The 19,237-nt window shown below is 40.9% G+C and overlaps 1 protein-coding gene across 1 annotated transcript in view; it reads left to right on the top strand.

Moving 5' to 3' along the window:
• Nucleotides 1–437: 437 nt before the first annotated feature.
• The window catches only part of ITGB6 (integrin subunit beta 6), a 219,059-nt gene continuing 200,259 nt past the window's right edge, over nucleotides 438–19,237 (top strand). Inside the window, exon 1 of the mRNA XM_077447603.1 lies at nucleotides 438–588. The gene's annotated coding sequence lies outside the window, so the exon portion shown is untranslated. The remainder of the gene's footprint in view (nucleotides 589–19,237) is intronic.

The following is a 19,237-nucleotide window of genomic DNA, read 5'->3' on the forward strand; positions in this document are numbered from 1 at the left end:
TGTTTGAAGTTATATAATAAATATAACAAGCGGAAGATAAGCAACAGCTGAAACAACATCATGGAATTGCTAATTATTTCCCATGAACACGCAGAAATAATTCAAGCACCATTAATTTGCCTGAACACCTTGTATCAGAACTAAACTTTCTTTTATCTATGTTCCTGACCCTTTACGTTTTAAAGTCAGAACCTTCTCCTCCCTAAAAGAGGGGGAGGGAGAAAAGGGGGGCTTCCAGGAGCCTGTTACACACCACTTCAGAATAAGACATACTTTGACATAACTTTGCCATTTGTCAGTTTGTGGTTTGCATTCACTCGTCTAATTTTAACTGAGCATTTGGCCCCATGCAGCATGCATGCTCTGATTCACTTGTGCTTTATCCCTGTAGGACTTTAAATGATGGGATTTATCACAGAATCACTCACAAGTGAATTAAAATTAATCTGCTTTTATCTCGACTCTTAGTAGCCAAGCGCGATTAATTTAGTTGCATCAAGGTCGGGTGAATGATAATGCAGCAAAAGGAAACACTAAGAATGGATCTGTTTCCGAATCCGAGTCTTTTCTGATGTAAGAGGCCAAGAGGTAGGTAGTCTTCTCCTTTTATTGTCTTCTGTGATAGGTATGGATCTGCTTACAGAGGCAATTGGGGGTATTCATATCAACCAATCAAAATGTAGCTGTCAGATCTCTACTATAGGATTTACAGTGATAAAAAGTAAATTATTTAGTTCTTTGGGTAGTTTATTTTTCCAGTTGATACATCAGGCGTCTTTGATTTTTTTAAAACATTTTAGCAGATGAAAGGTGTAGTGGTTATTCAAATAGCAATTTTATTTTACTTTCCTTATTATTACTTTTTTTAATATCTAATGAGGGAATTTTATATTTAGGGCTAAGTATGCTGAATCTCGTCTGAGTTTATTACAGTTTTTAATAGTAATACTATTAATAAAATAATAATAATAATACCCTCCCTCCTAGATTGTAAGCTCTAACGAGCAGGGCCCTCTGATTCCCCCTGTATTGAATTTATTTATTTATTTATTTATTTCAGTTACTTATATAGCGCCATCAATTTACGCAGCGCTTTACATATACATTGTACATTCACATCAGTCCCTACCCTCAAGGAGCTTACAATCTAAGGTCCCTAACTTACATTCATACATACTAGGGACAATTTAAACAGGATCCAATTAACCTACCAGCATGTCTTTGTATTGTATTGTAATGTCTGCCCTAATGTTGTAAAGCGCTGTGTAAACTGTCAGCGCTATATAAATCCTGTATAATAATAATAATAATAAAAAACAAAAAAAAATCTATCTATATATATATATATATATATATATATATATATATATATATATATATATATATATATATATATTATCCTTATTGTTATTATTATTTTATTGAATTAGCAAGGCGGTCTATTTTATAATACTGTTTACGTGGTTAATTATTTGATGCTATTGCGGTTTCTATGAATTAGAGAATATCACAAAGAAAATACATAAGTAGCTATTATAAATAAAAAGGGGGGAGGAGGAATAAATGTAAAAGATTACCAAAAAGTTCAGTAACATGTGGCTCAGAGTTGCATATATTGAATCTGGACATGTTCTTTGATTTAATTACTAACAATACATTCATGTACATCAAGGTCCTTGAGAAAGGCTTCACACCTATGCCCTTTGGTAATGCATGGTAAAATGCAGAGTAAGGAAAACTTTTGGCTACTTGGTTTTTAATTGTACCATGATACACCTTGCCAGCCAGGATCAGAATGAGGGGAGGCAATTAGGGGCAGCTGACCCAGGTGCAGTGTTTTCATGTGGGACTCAGTGGGAGGTGATGTGTGATGAGCTGTGTCCTCCTCATCACATTCATACCCTGTCTTTTGTCTTGCCCCTTGCCAGTCTGGTTCTAGTTACAATCACTCAATAGTAAGTTTCCAAAAGATCACTGCACTCTTCTGTGTAAAAAAAAAACCTAGATTGGTGGATGTAGAGCTGTGCAGTGATGCTGAGACAACAGCAGTGACATTTGGGTGTGGGATCTCAGATGATCGGGCATGTACTAACTCCTGCATAATAAACCAGGGTAGAAGAGAAAACAATGTGGCATCTTCTCCCTGGGCACTGGATGACCATGGCTTGGCACTGTTAAAGCGCACCTCAACGCATGTTCATTTTAGCACTCCTCAATGCATAGATGTGAACCATCTTTGTGTTGTGGTGGGGTAAATTGAAAATAATGGTAAGTGTCTGGTTTTGTGTACATTGTGGTGGATTGGGCTACCTTATGGCAGCCTACCTTAATACACAAATTACCGCTTATTGTAAAGCACCACTACTTAAAGGTGTAAAGGAGATCTCACATGATTGGATGTTTTAAGTGTACACAGGTTCACTTCACCTCACTTTACCTCAGGGGTGTCAAACTCAGTTTCATCGTGGGTTGCTTCAGCAGTATGGTTGCCCTCAAAGGGCCAGCTGTATGTGGAGTGCACTACGTATAGAGCGCAGGGTTTAGGAGTGCGTTATACAGAGTGTGCAGAGTTCAGGATTACGCTAGGTACAGAGAGCAGAGTTCAGGACTACCCTACTTACAGAGTTCAGTAGTGCGTTATGTACTAACGTTATGTCCTAACGGAGCGCATTCGGCGCAGTACAAATCCCATATCAAATCAAATCAAATGTACCGAGTGAAGAGTTCAGGGGTGCACTGTATACAGAGTGTAGGGTTTAGAGGGTGCCCTACATACATAGTTCAGGGATGCACTGTAAACAGATAGAAGAGTTTAGGGGTGCGCTATGTACAGAGTACCGGGTTTAGGGTTGTGCTACGTGAACAGTGCAGAGTTCAGGGCTGTGCTGTGTACAGACTGCAGCGTGTGCAATCCCAACCCCCTTCAAAGTTTCCTCGAATCTCTCTCTCTCCTACTTGGCCCAGCTCTAGTACCTTCCTGTGTAGGCGGCACGCCTTGCAGGGAGATCTTCTCCCAGAGATGGCAGAATGAAGTTCCACCATGTTCCGGCTTTAAAAATGGGTGTGAGGGCCACATGACAAGGGCTGGCTGGCAAGATTCGGCCCGTGGGCTTTGTTTTGGAGATATGTGCTCTACCTTATATCACACTTCAGAAATTCAGGTAGATCAGAATTCAGAAGGATAGAAAGCTGGAATTTTAATCACTTAAGCCCCAGACCAATTTGCAGCCAAAGAACCAAGCCCCTTTTTGCAATTCGGCACTGTGCCATTTTAACTGACAATTGTGCGGTCGTGCGTCATGGCTCCAAAACAAAATTGGCGTCCTTTTTTTTCCCACAAATAGAGCTTTCTTTTGGTGGTATTTGATCACCTCTGCGGTTTTTATTTTTCGCGCTATAAACAAAAATAGAGCGTCAATTTTGAAAATAAATACAATATTTTTTACTTTTTGCTATAATAAATATCCCCAAAAAATATATAAAAAAAAAGTTTTTTCCTCAGCTTAGGCCGATACGTATTATTCTACATATTTTTGTTAAAAAAAATTGCAATTAGTGATTATTGATTGGTTTGCGCAAAAGTTATAGCGTTTACAAAATAGGGGATAGGTTTATAGCATTTTTATTAATATTTTCTTTTTTACTAGTAATGGCGGCGATCAGCGATTTTTATTGTGACTGCGACATTATGGTGGACACATTGGACATTTTTGACACAATTTTGGAACCATTGTCATTTATACAGCAATCAGTGCTATTTAAATGCACTGATTCCTGTGTAAATGACACTGGCAGTGAAGGAGTTAACCACTAGGGGACAGTGTAGGTGTTATGTATGACGTTATTTGTTTTTGTTATTGTAGGGGGGCGTGGCCTGGCATGTGACATCACTGATCATCCTTCCCTATAAAAGGGAAGAGACGATCGGTGACAGCCACACAGGGAAACACAGGGAAAGGTTTGTTTACACAGACCTCTCCTCGTTCTTCAGCTCTGTAACCCGATCGTGGGACACCAGCGGCGATCGGGTCCGCTGGTCCCGCTGTCACGGAGCACAGGACCGGGTCGGGAGCTTGCCACCGGGGGCGCGCTCTCGACCCACAGCTGGGCACTTAAAAAGCAACGTAGAGGTACGTGCTTGTGCCCAGCCGTGCCATTCTGCCGACGTACATCGGCGTGAGGTGGTCCTTAGGTAGTTAAAGAAGCACCTTGCCCATTCAGGGCACACTAAAAGAACATCCTAATAATTCAACCTCCTCAGTATGGTATACTCAGCAATTCTCATACCCTTGCAGCCTCTCAGCCATTCAGAGCCCAAGCATAATGTATGTGTGAAACGTTGTCACCCCTTGGTTCATTGTTTTATTCCTGGTGGCAGTCTTTCAATAAACCTGTTGGACGAATGGTGGTGTGCAGATAATTTTTCTCATTAGAGCCCTCACATAGTTAGTCAATTTGAAATAAAGACCAATAGAAAAAAAAGAAAAAATAGACTAAATAGAAAACCTCCATCCTATACCCACAGTTAGCATGGTCCAATTTTCTCCAGTGGGGAAACATAAATTCATTTCCTAATCCCCCAACAGACAATCAGATATTCCCAGGATCAACAATCCCTGGTGTTATTACATATAAATGTCAGTATCCAGTTATATTTTGTGCATTTAACCATTTACCGTCTGCATAACTTACATACGACGGCAGATCAGCTCTTCTGTGCTGGATCGGCTAGTGAATGACTGCCGGGACCTGCTGATCGGCTCACTGATTCATGGATATTACAGAGCTCTGTATAGTGACAGGCAATCTTGTTGTTTTTTCATTCCCTGCTAAGCAGGGGAAAAAACAAGAGTACACAGTACACACATTAACACTTCCAGTTCCCAGCTAGTTAGATGTGTCAGCTACTGTCAGATTGCCCATCATACTATCACAGTCCCGCTAGAATAAAAACTGGAACAAAGAAAACACTGCATCAAACTCAAATGTGCACATTAATGAGAAAATAAGCAAGCATAAAGTCCATAAGTGAAGAAATCCCAACACCAAAACAGAATACTCTGAGATAAAACTTCTAGATCTTCCACCACGAGTGCTCAATATAAAGATGGCCACTCACCATGTGACTTCCTGAAGAGCCATTCACAGTGACTTCCTGAAGAGCCATTGTGCCCGTTTTTTTTATATGAACTAAGCGCCTTATTCTTTATTTTTATTTATTTTATAATTTCGCACAGGTACAATGTCAAGTAGTGGGAGCTGTGGCATCAACCCCACTTAACTCTGGAGCTTACCCAAGGTGGGCACCTACAGTGGGGAGGAGGCAAGGAAGCCAGGATGGGAAGAATACTGTGTTGGGTAGGGGTGGCCTATCATGAGACACTTCCACTGTGGCCTGAATGGGACGGTGACAGCATATTATTTAACACTATCGTTGCCTCGTCTTCATTGGTTCTGCTGAAATGTAGGTGTACACAGTATCCTACTATTCCCAATGTACTATGAGCTTAGCATCTAAAATGTGTAACATAACTTGTAAATTACTCATAGTGGAGGCATATTGCTTTCTTCTATCATTGTGTGTCCAACCACAGCAGGTGTTCACTTACTCATCATAAAACAAGTGTTTGCAGATAAGGTCTACTCTTCCTTTGTACTCAGACACCCTTTCTATGATTGAGGGTCTCTGCAGAGCCCACTGATACTTTAATATATCTTTGCTGACTCATAAAAGCTCCTACACCTCTTTCTCATTCACAAAAGATCATTCAAACCAGCAGGCTGTCTTATTCATTGTTAATATGATAGTGTTTTTTTTTTTTTTTTAATAACCACATAAAGTGTATGTGTTTGATTGTCTCAAGCCTATCAAATATGAAAATACCATAGGCTTATATCTAACCTAATTCTTTCCTTGGGGACGAGCAGGTCTTATTTACTAGAGAGCAATTGTGGGCCAGCGGAAGTGATTATACCTCCAACAGGGAATGTCGGACAAATTTTAGCACAAACCAAAGGACACACCCATGCCCTACCGCCCTACCCCTAGTTGATGCAAACCATGCGGAATTAATATGCAAAAGTTATTGGTTAAAATCACAAATGTTTTTATCTACCATTCACAGCATATATACTGGCTTTAAAAACAAAAACACTTTTTGTAGTTAAGAAGAGCCTTATATCAAAGAAAAAAAAAGCATTCTAAAATGTGATGGTGATGAGAAGGACCTAGAGACATATTATTGTTCCCGGTCTCACTGTTACTAGTTTTGTTTTTAGCAACTATATATTGTTATTCCTTTAGGATGAACAACTGATTAAAAAGATGGGGTAGCATAGGGATAGCATAGGGAAGGGTTAACACCCCTGTAGTGTTTGTTTTGCTGTCTGTGCCACGGTTCAGTAGATTTCACCTTTCTGTCCCTGTGACAATTGGATTTTGAAAGTTTTGGGTTTCTTGGTGCACTGGTGCGCAGTCACGTTGGAAATGGAAAGGGCCATCCCCAAACTGTTCCCATAAAGTTGGGAGCATGAAATTGTCCAAAATGTCTTGGTATGCTGACGCCTTAAGAGTTCCCTTCACTGGAACTAAAGGGCCAAGCCCAACCCCTGAAAAACATCCCCACATCATAATCCCCCCTCCACCAAATGATTTGGACCAGTGCACAAAGAAAGGTCCATAAAGACATGGATGAGCGAGTTTGGGGTGGAGGAACTTGACTGGCCTGCACAGTGTCCTAACCTTAACCCAATAGAACATTTTGGAATGGAGTGGAGACTGCGAGCCAGTTCTTCTAGTCCAACATCAGTGCCTGAACTGATCAAATGCGCTTCTGGAAGAATGGTCAAACATTCCCATAGACACACTCCTAAACCTTGTGTACAGCCTTCCCAGAAGAGTTGAAGCTGTGATAGCTGCAAAGGGTGGGCCAACTCAATATTGAAATATACGGACTAAGATTGGGATGCCATTAATGTTCATGTGCGTGTAAAGACAGGCATCCCAATACTTTTGGTAATATAGTGTGTGTGTGTTTATTTATATATATATAAATATATATATATATATATATATATATATATATATAGAGAGAGAGAGAGAGAATGAATATATATATATATATATACTGTATATTATAATGATATATTATATGTGATTTTATTATTATTATATCACATAAAAGACATTGTTAAAAACAATTAAAAATGTTGCAGGGCCCTGTGCCCAATATATAATGATTGTACATCATATCACATTCAAACTTGAAATAAATATCAAATAGGCCCACAACATTTATCTTCCTCGAAATAAAACCCAAGTAACGTATCTATTTAGACACATAAGTGCGATGTGTATATATATATATATATATATATATATATATATAGGCAATATATGCAGTCTAACTAAATTGGCCTAGTATTGGACTGATACTGATATCTTATGATGTATTCGATCCACGTCAAGTGCTCATTCATCCTAAGTGTTAATTCTGAAACGAAATTGAAACCAGACTTGGGATTGATGATACTGACTAACACATGGGTGAGTGAGATCCAATGTATTTTCATAACTTGCAATTGCATGGACATGGCTTTTCTCCTACTATCAAAATAAGGATGTTATTGGATTGGGTTATGAAATTTACCTGATTTTTATATGTGCTTGTGCATGTTCCAGTAGTTATTAGTACAAGGATTCCCAGACTGGAAAGAGTTTGCTGAGGCTGAAATTCATTTCCAGTAAAATCAAAGTAAAATAAAAATACCCTTGGTACCCTTCAGTCTGCATATGAATATACTATAAATATACTAAGCATATGCTTAGTATAATTGGTTAATCATACAACTGACTTTAATTCTTCAAAATCCCTGACTTTGTGCAAGTGTACAAAGTGTGCGAGTGTAAGAATTGATGCCGGTTTGAAGCCAAAGGGTAGTCACATCAAATATTGATTTGATTTAGATTTTTCTTCCGTTTACTAACGTTGCATTTTGTAAATTTATAAAAACAAATAATTTACATATACATACATATATACAAATATGTAATTGTTTGGATGGAGTTTCACTTTAACCACTTGCCGACCAGCGCATGGTGATGTAAGTCGGCAGAATGGCGCTGGTAGGCAAAAGGGCGTACAGGTAAGTCCCCATCGGGTCCCATGGACTAACTCCATGTCTGCTGGGTGCTCAGGATCGTGTCACGGAGAGGAAGAACAGGGAGATGCTTTTGTAAACAAAGCATTTCCCAGTTCTGCCTAGTGACAGGACAGAGATCACTGCTCTCTGTCATCGGGAGCAGTGATCTCTGTCCTGTGTGTTAAAGCTCAGCCCCCCTAACAGTTAGGATCACTCCCTAGGACACACTTAACCCCTTCACTTCCCCCTAGGGGTTAACCCCTTCACTGCCACAGTAATCAGTGCATTTTTATAGCATTGATCGCTGTATAAATGACAATGGTCCCAAAATAGTGTAAAAAATGTCCGATGTGTCCGCGATAATGTCGAAGTCCCAATAAAACTCGCAGATTGCCTCCATTACTAATAAAAAATAAATAAAAATAAAAATGCCATAAAACTATCCCCTATTTTGTAGATGCTATAAATTTTGCGCAAACCAATCAATATACGCTTATTGCAAATTTTTTTTTACAAAAATATGCAGAATAATACATATTGGCCTAAACTGAGGAAAAACATTTTATTTTATTTTATATATATATATATATATATATATATATATATATATATATATATATATATATATATATATATATTTATATATATATGTTTGGGGGATATTTATTATAGCAAAAAGTAGAAAATATTGAGTTTTTTTCAAAATTGACGCTTTTTTTTGTTTATAGCGCAAAAAATTAAAAACGCAGAGGTGATCAAATACCACCAAAAGAAAGCTCAATTTGTGGGGAAAAAAAAGGACGTCAATTTTGTTTGGTTACAACAGGTGACAGGTTGACAGATACCCAACTCCCACTTGTGCCCACGCGGCCTAGACGACTCCTCCTCTCCCCCTCTCTCCCTGCAATCTTCTGGGACACGTCACAGGTCATTCAGGATGCACAGCGTGACTAGTGCATGCGCATTGCACACCTGGCCACAAGCTGTCACATCCGGGGGGCCCACACTTGCAATTCCGGTGCCACGGTCAGGTGGAGGAGAGAACAAAGACTTCGGGCGGCCACATCGCTTGACCGTGGAACAGGTGAGTGTGTGTTTTTTTTAAAGTCAGCAGCTACACTTTTTGTAGCTGCTGACTTTTCATAAACATGGCTCCAGCTGGAACTCCGCTTTAAGTTACTGTTTTTAAGTAGTTACTAACTGTCATAACTGCCTGATCTGCCTGAAATCAGACAAATCTTATCTTATGTCTGTTGGCTCCTTTATGCTAACTACACCGGTCATGTAGAAATAGAGTGTATTCAATTGATCGGAACTGAAAATCAGGTATATTTTTGGACATACATTGCTGGAGACAAATTTAAAGCCCAGTCCCTGGAAAGCAGAGACATATGATTTGTAGGAAGTGATTTTGACACTCGAGTGTCTGGAGGTCGTTGGTGTGTCAGTAGCACCCGGCCTGCCAGAGAATGAAAGCTGTGATAGAGAAGTGGGAGTTTCCGGCTGACCCCCCTGTGTGTGCTGTGCCCGCTGACTCATGTGGGAAAGTTCCAGGCCCCATACAGCTCTGTTTGATGTGGTCAGGTGCTTTTTTAGAGACCTCAGTGTATATATAATTAGGGAAAAGATTTCCCTTCTTTTCAGCCAGGTATTTTCTGGATATTCTGACATCATCATTCAGTTTTCACCAAATCATCTAGCAGAGCTGAATCAGATTGATGATAGATAGATAGATAGATAGATAGATAGATAGATAGATAGATAGATAGATAGATAGATAGATAGACCATTTCCAGATAGATGTATATAGAAATATAAGATTGAAAGCGATGGTATAGAAAAAATGAAAGATACAAAGAAAGGAAGGAAAGGCAAGAGAATACAAAGAAGGAAAGAGAAAGGAAGGGAGGAAATAAAGAAAGAAGAGCAAGAGAGAAAGGTAAGAATGAACCAAGCAAATAAAAATAAAATAAAAAAGGGAAAAAGAGAATATTATCTTTTCCTCCCTCTGTTTCTTCACTTTGCCTTCCTTCAGGGGTCAAGTCCTGGGGAAAAAAGTGTGGGAACTCCCACCCAAGATCCACTCCCCCACCAAAAAATAAAAATAAAAAATGATACGCTCATATGCACGAACGCTTCAAAAGGTATGGTATTTTTCATCCAATTTCCTCATTAACCCCTTCCCGCTGAGCATACACAGATCTGCATACTCGGCTTCCGGGGGTTATTCCGGGATGATGCCCGCACCTGCATCATCCTCGGCTGTTATGCCGGAGGAGCGGGAGGGGACGCCCCCCCCTCCCGTCGCCTCCCGCCGCTGTTACCGGTGCTCCCGCTCAATCGGGAGCACCGATTCAAGCTCCGATGCCTCCGTCTGCTGTGGAGGAACTGGAACGAAGCCGTAATTGGCTTCGTTCTAGTATCCTAATTGTAAACACGGAAGCAACGTCATGACGTCACTTCCCATTTACTCGGCTGCCAATGGCGCCGGTTTAAAAAAAATATACAGTATTCAGAATCGCCGTTTTCAGGGATCTGAATACATTGAAGTGTAAAGGAGGGATCGGGGGTCTTTTAGACCCCCGATCCCTCCATAAAGAGTACCTGTCACCACCTATTACTGTCACAAGGGATGTTTACATTCCTTGTGACAGCAATAAAAGTGATCACATTTTTATTAAAAAAAAAAAAACTATTTATTCATTTTAAAATAAATAAAAAAAATGTTTAAAGCTCCCGCCGTCCCTGTGGGCTCGGAAAGCAAAGAAAACGCATACGGAAGTCGCGCCCACATATGTAAACGGTGTTCAAATCACACATGTGAGGTATCTCCGTGATTGTCAGAGCGAGAGCAATAATTCTAGCACTAGACCTCCTCTGTAACACTAACCTGGTAACCGTAAAAAAAAATGAAAAATGTCGCCTATTGAGATTTTTAGGTACCGTACTTTGTCGTCAATCCACGAGTGCGTGCAATTATAAAGTCTGACATGTTTGGTATCTATTTACTCGGCGTAACATTATCTTTCACATTATGCAAAAATATTGGGCTAATTTTACTGTTAATTTTTTTTTTTATTCATGAAAGTGTCCCTTTTCCCAAAAAGTTGCGTTTAAAACACCGCTGCGCAAATACCGTATGACATAAAATATTGCAACAATCGCCGTTTTATTCTCTAGAGTCTCTGCTAAAAAAATTTATATAATGTTTGGGGGTTCCAAGTAATTTTCTAGCAAAAAATATGGATTTTAACTTGTAAACACCAAATGCCAAAAATAGGCTTAGTCATGAAAGGGATAAACATAAACACGGAAATTCTCTGAATAATCAGCATTCATTCAATTGTGCTTCCATGCAAATGTGAACATCGTGTTCTGATCTTTATTGGGGAATTTTATTTTGTATATATAGAGTGTTTATGTGGTGAGTTTACACTTTTCATTGAACAGAGTTTGGATAACACAGGGTTAAACGGAAAGGTCATAAATGAACTGCACATTATCTGGACAGAATGTTTGGGGAGATAGTGATGTGTTCCTGCTTAGGAGATGTATGTTAGCTTGGGGGGCTGAAAACTCTGCAGGGCTCCAACACACACTCGCTGCTATTCCAACCCTTCATATATTTCCACATAAACTTCCCTCCAGGCATTAAACTTTGTCAGGTATTGTGCTCAGCTTACCACCCCAAACTGATGTTCCTCCCTCAGCTCACCTCTCCCCCTGCATGTCCTGTGAGCAGAATAGCTGTGCTCCTCCTCTGGGTTCTCTCATCATATGGCACTGAAGATAGAGGAGGGGGGGATTCAGCGGGACACACAGAGCAAGTATGCAGGAGACTGGGAGGGGGGGGGGAGATGAGGAGACAGAATATCAGGAGGGGCCGGCAGGGAGGAGCACATCACGGGAGGTCTGACTAAATACAATCTCTTAGCTGCAGGGACCTGATCTACCCGTCAGCTAGCTGTGATTGACAGGTAGATCGAAGAGGAAGCTGTCATGGGGCCCCCTACTGGCAATGCCTGAATGGTCAGGTGTGCGGCACTTACTATTGCGAGCTGTGTCGGCGGCTGCTGGTGTAGCACCTGCCACACAGCTTGCATAATTCAAAGTCTTGCAGGACACGGTTGCTAACGAGTTCCTGCTGTGGAAAAAGTGCAGGAACTCCCATGCGTCCCCGCAGGACTTGAGCCCTGCCTTCCTTCCGTTTATTTCTTCCCTTTATCTTCTTTAAATTTCCTTCCTGCCTTCCTTCCCTTTTCCTTTACCTTCCTACCAATCTATATACACTATGGACGCCTGCCTCTACACACGCATGAACTTTAATGGCATCCCAGTTTTAGTCCGCAGAGTTCAATATTGAGTTGGCCCCCCCTTTTCACCTATAACAGCTTCAACTCTTCTGAGAAAGCTGTCCACAAGGTTTAGGAGTGTGTCTATGGGAACGTTTGACCATTCTTAGAGAAAGGACGTTTGTGAGGTCAGGCACTGATGGAGGACCGGAAGGCCTCTCTCGAATTCATCCCAAAGGTGTTCTATCGGGTTGAGGTCAGTCAAGTTCCTCCACCCCAAACTCGCTCATCCATGTCTTTACGGACCTTGCTTTGTGCACTGGTGCGCAGTCATGTTGGAACAGGAAGGGGCCATCCCCAAACTGTTCCCACAAAGTTGGAAGTTGAAATTGTCCAAAATATCTTGGTATGCTGATGCCTTAAGAGTTCCCTTCACTGGAATGAAGGGGCCAAGCCCAAACCCTGAAAAACAACCTAACACTATAATCCCCCCTCCACCAAATGATTTGGACAAGTGCACAAGTCAAGGTCCATAAAGACATGGATGTGCGAGTTTGGGGTGGAGGAACTTGACCGGCCTGCACAGAGTCCTGACCTTAACTCAATAGAACATTTGGGATGAATTGGAGTGGAGACTGCGAGCCAGGCCTTCTAGTCCAACATCAGTGCCTGACCTCACAAATGTGCTTCTGGAAGAATGGTCAAACATTTACATAGACACACTCCTAAACCTTGTGGACGGCCTTTCCACAAGAGTTGAAGCTGTTAAAGCTGCAAAGGGTGGGCCACCCATTATTGAACCCTACAGACTAAGATCGGGATGCCATTAAAGTTCATGTGCGTGTAAAGACAGGCGTCCCAATACTTTAGACAATATAGTGTATATAGATCGGAAGGAAGGGAAAGGAAAAGGGAAGGAAATTTAAAGAAGAAAAAATCAAGGAAAAGGGAAGAAACTAACGGAAGGAAGGAAGGAAGGAAGGCAAAGTAAAGAAGGGGAGGGAAGGAAGGAAGGGAAAAAAAGGGAGAGAAAGAAGGAAGGGAAAGGGAAGGAAGATAGGTAGGAGGAATAAGAAATGGAGGGAAGGAAGGAAATGGAAGAAAGGGAGTGAAGGAAGTCAAAAAAGGGAGACAGAGAAGGAAGGGAAAGGGAAGAAAGACAGTGAAGAAAGAACGAGAAATGGAGGGAAGGATGGAAAGGGGAGAAAGGGAGAGAGAAAAGAAAGGTTAAAAAGGGAGAGAAAGAAGGAAGGGATAGGGAAGAAAGGAAAAGGGAGGGAAAGAAGGAAAGGGAAGAAAGAGGGAGAAGGAAGGAAGGAAAAATTGGAAGAAAGGGAGAGGAGGAAGGATGGGAAAAAAGGAAGGGAAAGTGAAGAAAGGAAGATAAGGAAGGAAAAGAAGAAAGGAAAAGAAAGGGAAGGAAGGAAGGGAAAGGGAGAAAGGGAGAGAAGAAAGGAAGGGAAAGGGAAGAAAGGAAGATACGGAAGGAAAAGAAGAAAGCAAAAGAGAGGGAAGGAAGGAAGGGAAATGGAAGAAAGGGAGAGAAGAAAGGAAGGGAAAGGGAAGAAAGGGATGGAAGGGAAAAAGAGGGAGTGAAGGAAGAAAAGAAAAGAAATCTGGTGTGAATGGGTAACAAGAATTTAATATAAAGAAGGATTGCAGCAAAAGTACACAGGACAATATAAAGATAATTAAAGCAACTGTTTTGCGACAAATTAAGAAAAAGTGTTTTAATTTTAATATATATTCAGTGTTCCTCTCTCTGTATGTATAAGGTATAAAATGAAAACATAAAGTGTGGATTAAAGCATTTACGGGATGAAAGCAGCTGCTACGACAGTGCCGTGGTCAGGCCACGCAGGGATTAAGTCTGCTATTCATTGAACTCACACCTGCTGTCAAGAATCTTCTTTAGCACCTACGCTGCAGACTGCCCTGTGATATTTATATTCAGTTTATCAGCACTGAGTACAGAAATCTGAGCCATGAATGTTACTGGTGAATTGGCCTTTACTGAGCTCCAATTTTCTGTTCTTCCACACCCATGGTGTCTGCTACAACCCGATCATAATGACACAAAGGACCAATGGATACAAAAGAAGAGATCACTGTAAATAATAGTACAGAGGTACTCCCATCTGATGAAATAATGACATTTATTACTAGACTTACTGAAACCAACATCGAGGGCTGATATTTTTTTAGCCACTATAGTTGGTAGAGCTGAGGATTATTCCAATACTACAGTGTCAGAACTGTTACATTGTAATAAATATGTTGTGAATTACATTAAACTATCAAAATTATTTTTTTAGCTTTGGATAATGTGTTAGAACCTCTAGCATATTTTACTACTCTGTGTCCCTGTTAGGGAGATTCACTCTCTCTATTTGTCCTGGTGAATAGGGATAAGTTTGGGTTTGGTCCAAACCCACGTTTGGCCAATGCCGAAAGGAAGCTGTCACTGCCAGCTTGGTCAGCTGTGACCTGCCCCCCTCACTTTCATGTACACAAAGAGGTGGGGATGCCTGTGACTTCATTGACCTAATATGGCTGTGTGCATATCTGCCTCATTGTGTACATGCAGCTACAGGGTGGAGAACGGCTGCAGCTGATTGGGTCGGCACTGACAGGTTCAGACCAAACCCAAACTCATCCCTACTGGTGACCAATGTCATTGAAATGGAAAGTAATGGGAAATTCAAGATTTTGCATTGTCACCTGAAAAGAACTTGAGGAGAAATCTTTTAATCGGGGGTAAATATTCCAGTGACAACTGTCTAAGAAAAGGCATCCCTCATTTTAGAGATTTCCTCTTCTGTTGAGTCTTCAGGTCAAGAAATAAAGGGACATTTTTTAAAACGGAACCTCAATGGCAAAAAAAACTGTTAGGTGTTATAACATTCCTTTCTCTGTCCAAAATGGAAATTGACTTTAGATTTACTTCAGGGAAATATAAGAGAAATCAAATAAGCTGCTCATATAACATGTATAGCAATCAATTGCATTATAAGATGCTGCTACATGCTTCTCGTGTAGCTTATTCCATAGGGAGTCACTTGTTCCATCTGTTTAATGATCAGTTTCTACTTCTGGGAATTATTTGCAAGTAATTTTAGTAGTTTATCAGAGCTTTATAAAATCACCTGTGTAGCTCTAGCCTAAAAATTTGACTGTCTACAATTTGTTAAAATATATCTAAAAGCAGAAATTATTATTATTGTACTTGGCATAAAATCATTTTCTTTGTGCTCATTGGTGGATCTTTATATCTTGACTGATGGGTTACCACCTGCAGAATTAGGATGCTAGGTACAAACAAACAGCCCAGCATTGGTAAAACATGGCATAGCCACATAAATGAGGGCAGGGGCTGTGTTCTTCAATGAACGCAGCGAAAAAGATTTTACAGTGAGTACAAAAATACCATATTTTCTTTGGATAGAGTAGATAACCTTACCTTATCGATCGATCCCATTGGGGCAGATTTCCCTTCACTTTCTGTACTGTAGACACAGCAGGAAGTGAAAGAAAACCTTTCCAAAGTATAAGAGACACCTCTTAGGCCAGTCATACATGGTTTGCATCTCGGATGGTTCAGCAGGAACCGGCTGAGATTCAGACCGTTAATGGGCAGGCTGAATATACAGTGTCAAGTTGATCGATTGATCAACTTAGGTACAACCAGCCTGAGGGATTCTCATATGATTATCACTAATGGCTGCTATAGCCACTAGTGATAATCACTTTCTTCTTCCGGTGTTGTGTCAAATACTGTCCCCCATCGGATAGTGTCCGTCCTGTACTACGCTTGCGCAGTACGGAAGACAAGGAGATGCCAAAAGTCTCTGAAGATGAACGGCGCCTGCTTATTGAGTCCAGGTTCAAGCCCCACCATCCAAGTGGACATAGAGTTAGAATAAAAAATTGCAGAGCGGTAGCACTGTTACTAAGTGCTACCGTATGTCCACTTGGATGGTGGGGCTTGAACCTGGACGCTATTCATTTTCAGAGACTTTCGAAGTCTCCTAGTCCTCCGTACCGTGCAAGCGATGCGCCTGCGCAGTACGGGGCGGACACTATCTGATGGGGGGACAGTTTTTGGCAGAACACCGGCAAGGAATGCTTCCCCCGCCCGCCACCAGTCCCCTCGCCAAGAGCAGACAATGCCTCAGCAAGAAAGATTCCCCTGTCAAAACCCCACGTGTAGACCCCTTCATATACCCAGTATAGTGACTGGCCTCAGATGATACTCATAGATGAAACAAAACCACCTATATAAATGGTAACTGTTTATCTGGAGCTATCTGTTCTGTACAGCTGTTCAAACTGCAGAATTTATGAGGCTTGTCTAAGCTTCCAGAAATCAGAGGGTGAAGAGCTGAAATTACACACTGCAGAGCTCAATGAGAAGAGTTCTGGCAGCTGATTGGAGGGAAGGGACACACCCTCCTCCACACAGCACACAGGGACAGAGCTGAGTCTGTCAATCAGCTGGAGGTCCCTCCCCTGTCAACTTTTTTTATTTTGGTGTCAGGAAAACTACTCAGAAGTAACTATACAATTTCAAATAACAGAGAAACAAAGCAGTGGACATAAAAAACACTTCATGCTCTGGATTGAGACAAGTACACACTACACAGGGGTATGCTTTGTTAAAACTTGATGTCTGAGGTTTACAACAACTTTACCTAAGGTAAGGAATTACAAAAACCTAACCTTGTAGTGGGGCCCACTTGATGACATTATCATGGGACCATGATCCAGGGCATGTTACAGAAGTGGCTTCAGGGGAATAGAGAAAGCCTGCCAAAGTGTAAAAGTAGATATTACACCTTATCCCTCATCCCTCATCCCCTAAAGTTAATGAACATTTAACCCTGGCAGTTTGTGTGTGATTGTGTGTGGGTGGGGGAGGGGTGGTTCCCACCACAAGGGTAGTTTTTGTAATGCTCACAGTTGGCCCTCAAGTGTTTGCAACTGTAGATCCATCTGAAAATGCAAAACTCACTTTTACGCACTTTTAAGATATTGGCAAGGTTAACGTGCATTAAAATGCATTGCGTTGAGGCAGCCCATGTATTAAAACTGAATGCAAGTCAATAGCTTAAAACCCTTACCCGCCGAGCGTATGCAGATGTGCCTACCTCGCTTTTGGGGGTTATACCGGGAGGATACCCGCAGCTGCAGGCATCATCCCAGTACTGTTGTTTAGAGCAGGCGATCGGCTATCCAGGGATAACAAACGATGTGGCTAAAAGCCGCTTGGCTGTTATCCCGGAGGAGCGGGAGGGGATGTTTTTTAAAACCGGCGCCATTAGCAGCCGAGTAAACAGACGTTTAAAATCAGAAGGCTGGAACGAAGCCGCCAGAAGCTGCGGATTGTTAATTGGGTCTCCCGTGCCACCGGTAGGCCCGGGAGACCCGATTAACAATCCGCAGCTTCTGGCGGCTTCGTTCCAGCCTTCTGATTTTAAACGTCTGTTTACTCGGCTGCTAATGGCGCCGGTTTTAAAAAAAATATACAGTATTGAGAATCGCTGAAAACGGCGATCTGAATACTTTGAAGTTCAAAAGAGGGATTGGAGGTCTTTTAGACCCCGATCCCATCATAAAGAGTACCTGTCACCACCTATTACTATCACAGCAATAAAAGTGATCAAAAAAATTATTTTTTTTTAAAACACAACTTAATAATATAAAAATAAATAAAATAAATACGATTTTTTTTTTTAAAGCCCCCTGTCCCCGTGAGCTCGCGAAGCAAAGTAAACGCATACGGAAGTCGCGCCCGCATATGTAAACGGTGTTCAAATCCCACATGTGAGGTATCACCGCGATCGTCAGAGCAAGAGCAATAATTCTAGCACTAGATTTCCTCTGTAACTCTGACCTGGTAACCATGAAAATAAATTTAATGCCTCGCCTATGGAGATTTTTAGGTACCGTAGTTTGTCGCCATTCCACGAGTGCGTGCAGCGTGACATGTTTGGTATCTATTTACTTGGTATAACACCATCTTTCACATTATACAAAAAAATTGGGCTAACTTTACTGTTTCATTTTTTTAAAATCCATGAAAGTGTCCCTTTTCCCAAAAAGTTGCGTTTAAAACACTGCTGCGCAAATACCGTGTGACATAAAATATTGCAACAATCGCCATTTTATCCTCTAGATTCTCTGCTAAAAAAAAAAATATATATATATATATATATATATATATATATATATATATATATATATATATATAATGTTTGGGGGCTCAAAGTAATATTCAAGCAAAAAATACGGATTTTAACTTGTAAACACCAAATGTCAGAACTGGGCTTAGTCATGAAAGGGTTAACAAAACACATCGGACCTTTATTTTATTTTTTGCACTACAGGTCAATACAATGCATGCTATGTTGGTTGTGATTTGCTGTTGTGGGTTGCACTGTACTATAGATACAAACAAACCCAAGGATAAACTGAGGAAAAAACCCAGCTTTACTTACCACCAGCCCTGCATTGTACTATACCATGCACTTGGCATTAACTCACGTGTTTAAACTGGCGTCACTGCAACACACAAGGGTGAATAAACACTCAGTGAGGCTCCTGAACTTTTTAAAGGCTCAGACAAGTATCTGCTTGTGACAAGTATCTCCTTTAATACTATGATACTATATTTCAAATGTTGTATAGGACGATTGTTTTGCTGGCAGTCTGATGAAGTGGAGGGAATAGTACCCAGTGCTGCCGCTACTAACACTCGCCCACTCTTGTTAATGAAGATTTAGAAGGATGAGAATGATAATTGG

The sequence above is a fragment of the Lithobates pipiens genome, unplaced genomic scaffold (assembly GCF_037356315.1).
Source record: "Lithobates pipiens isolate NorthernLeopardFrog02 unplaced genomic scaffold, aLitPip1_a1.2 Scaffold_22, whole genome shotgun sequence".
Lineage (NCBI taxonomy): Eukaryota > Metazoa > Chordata > Amphibia > Anura > Ranidae > Lithobates > Lithobates pipiens.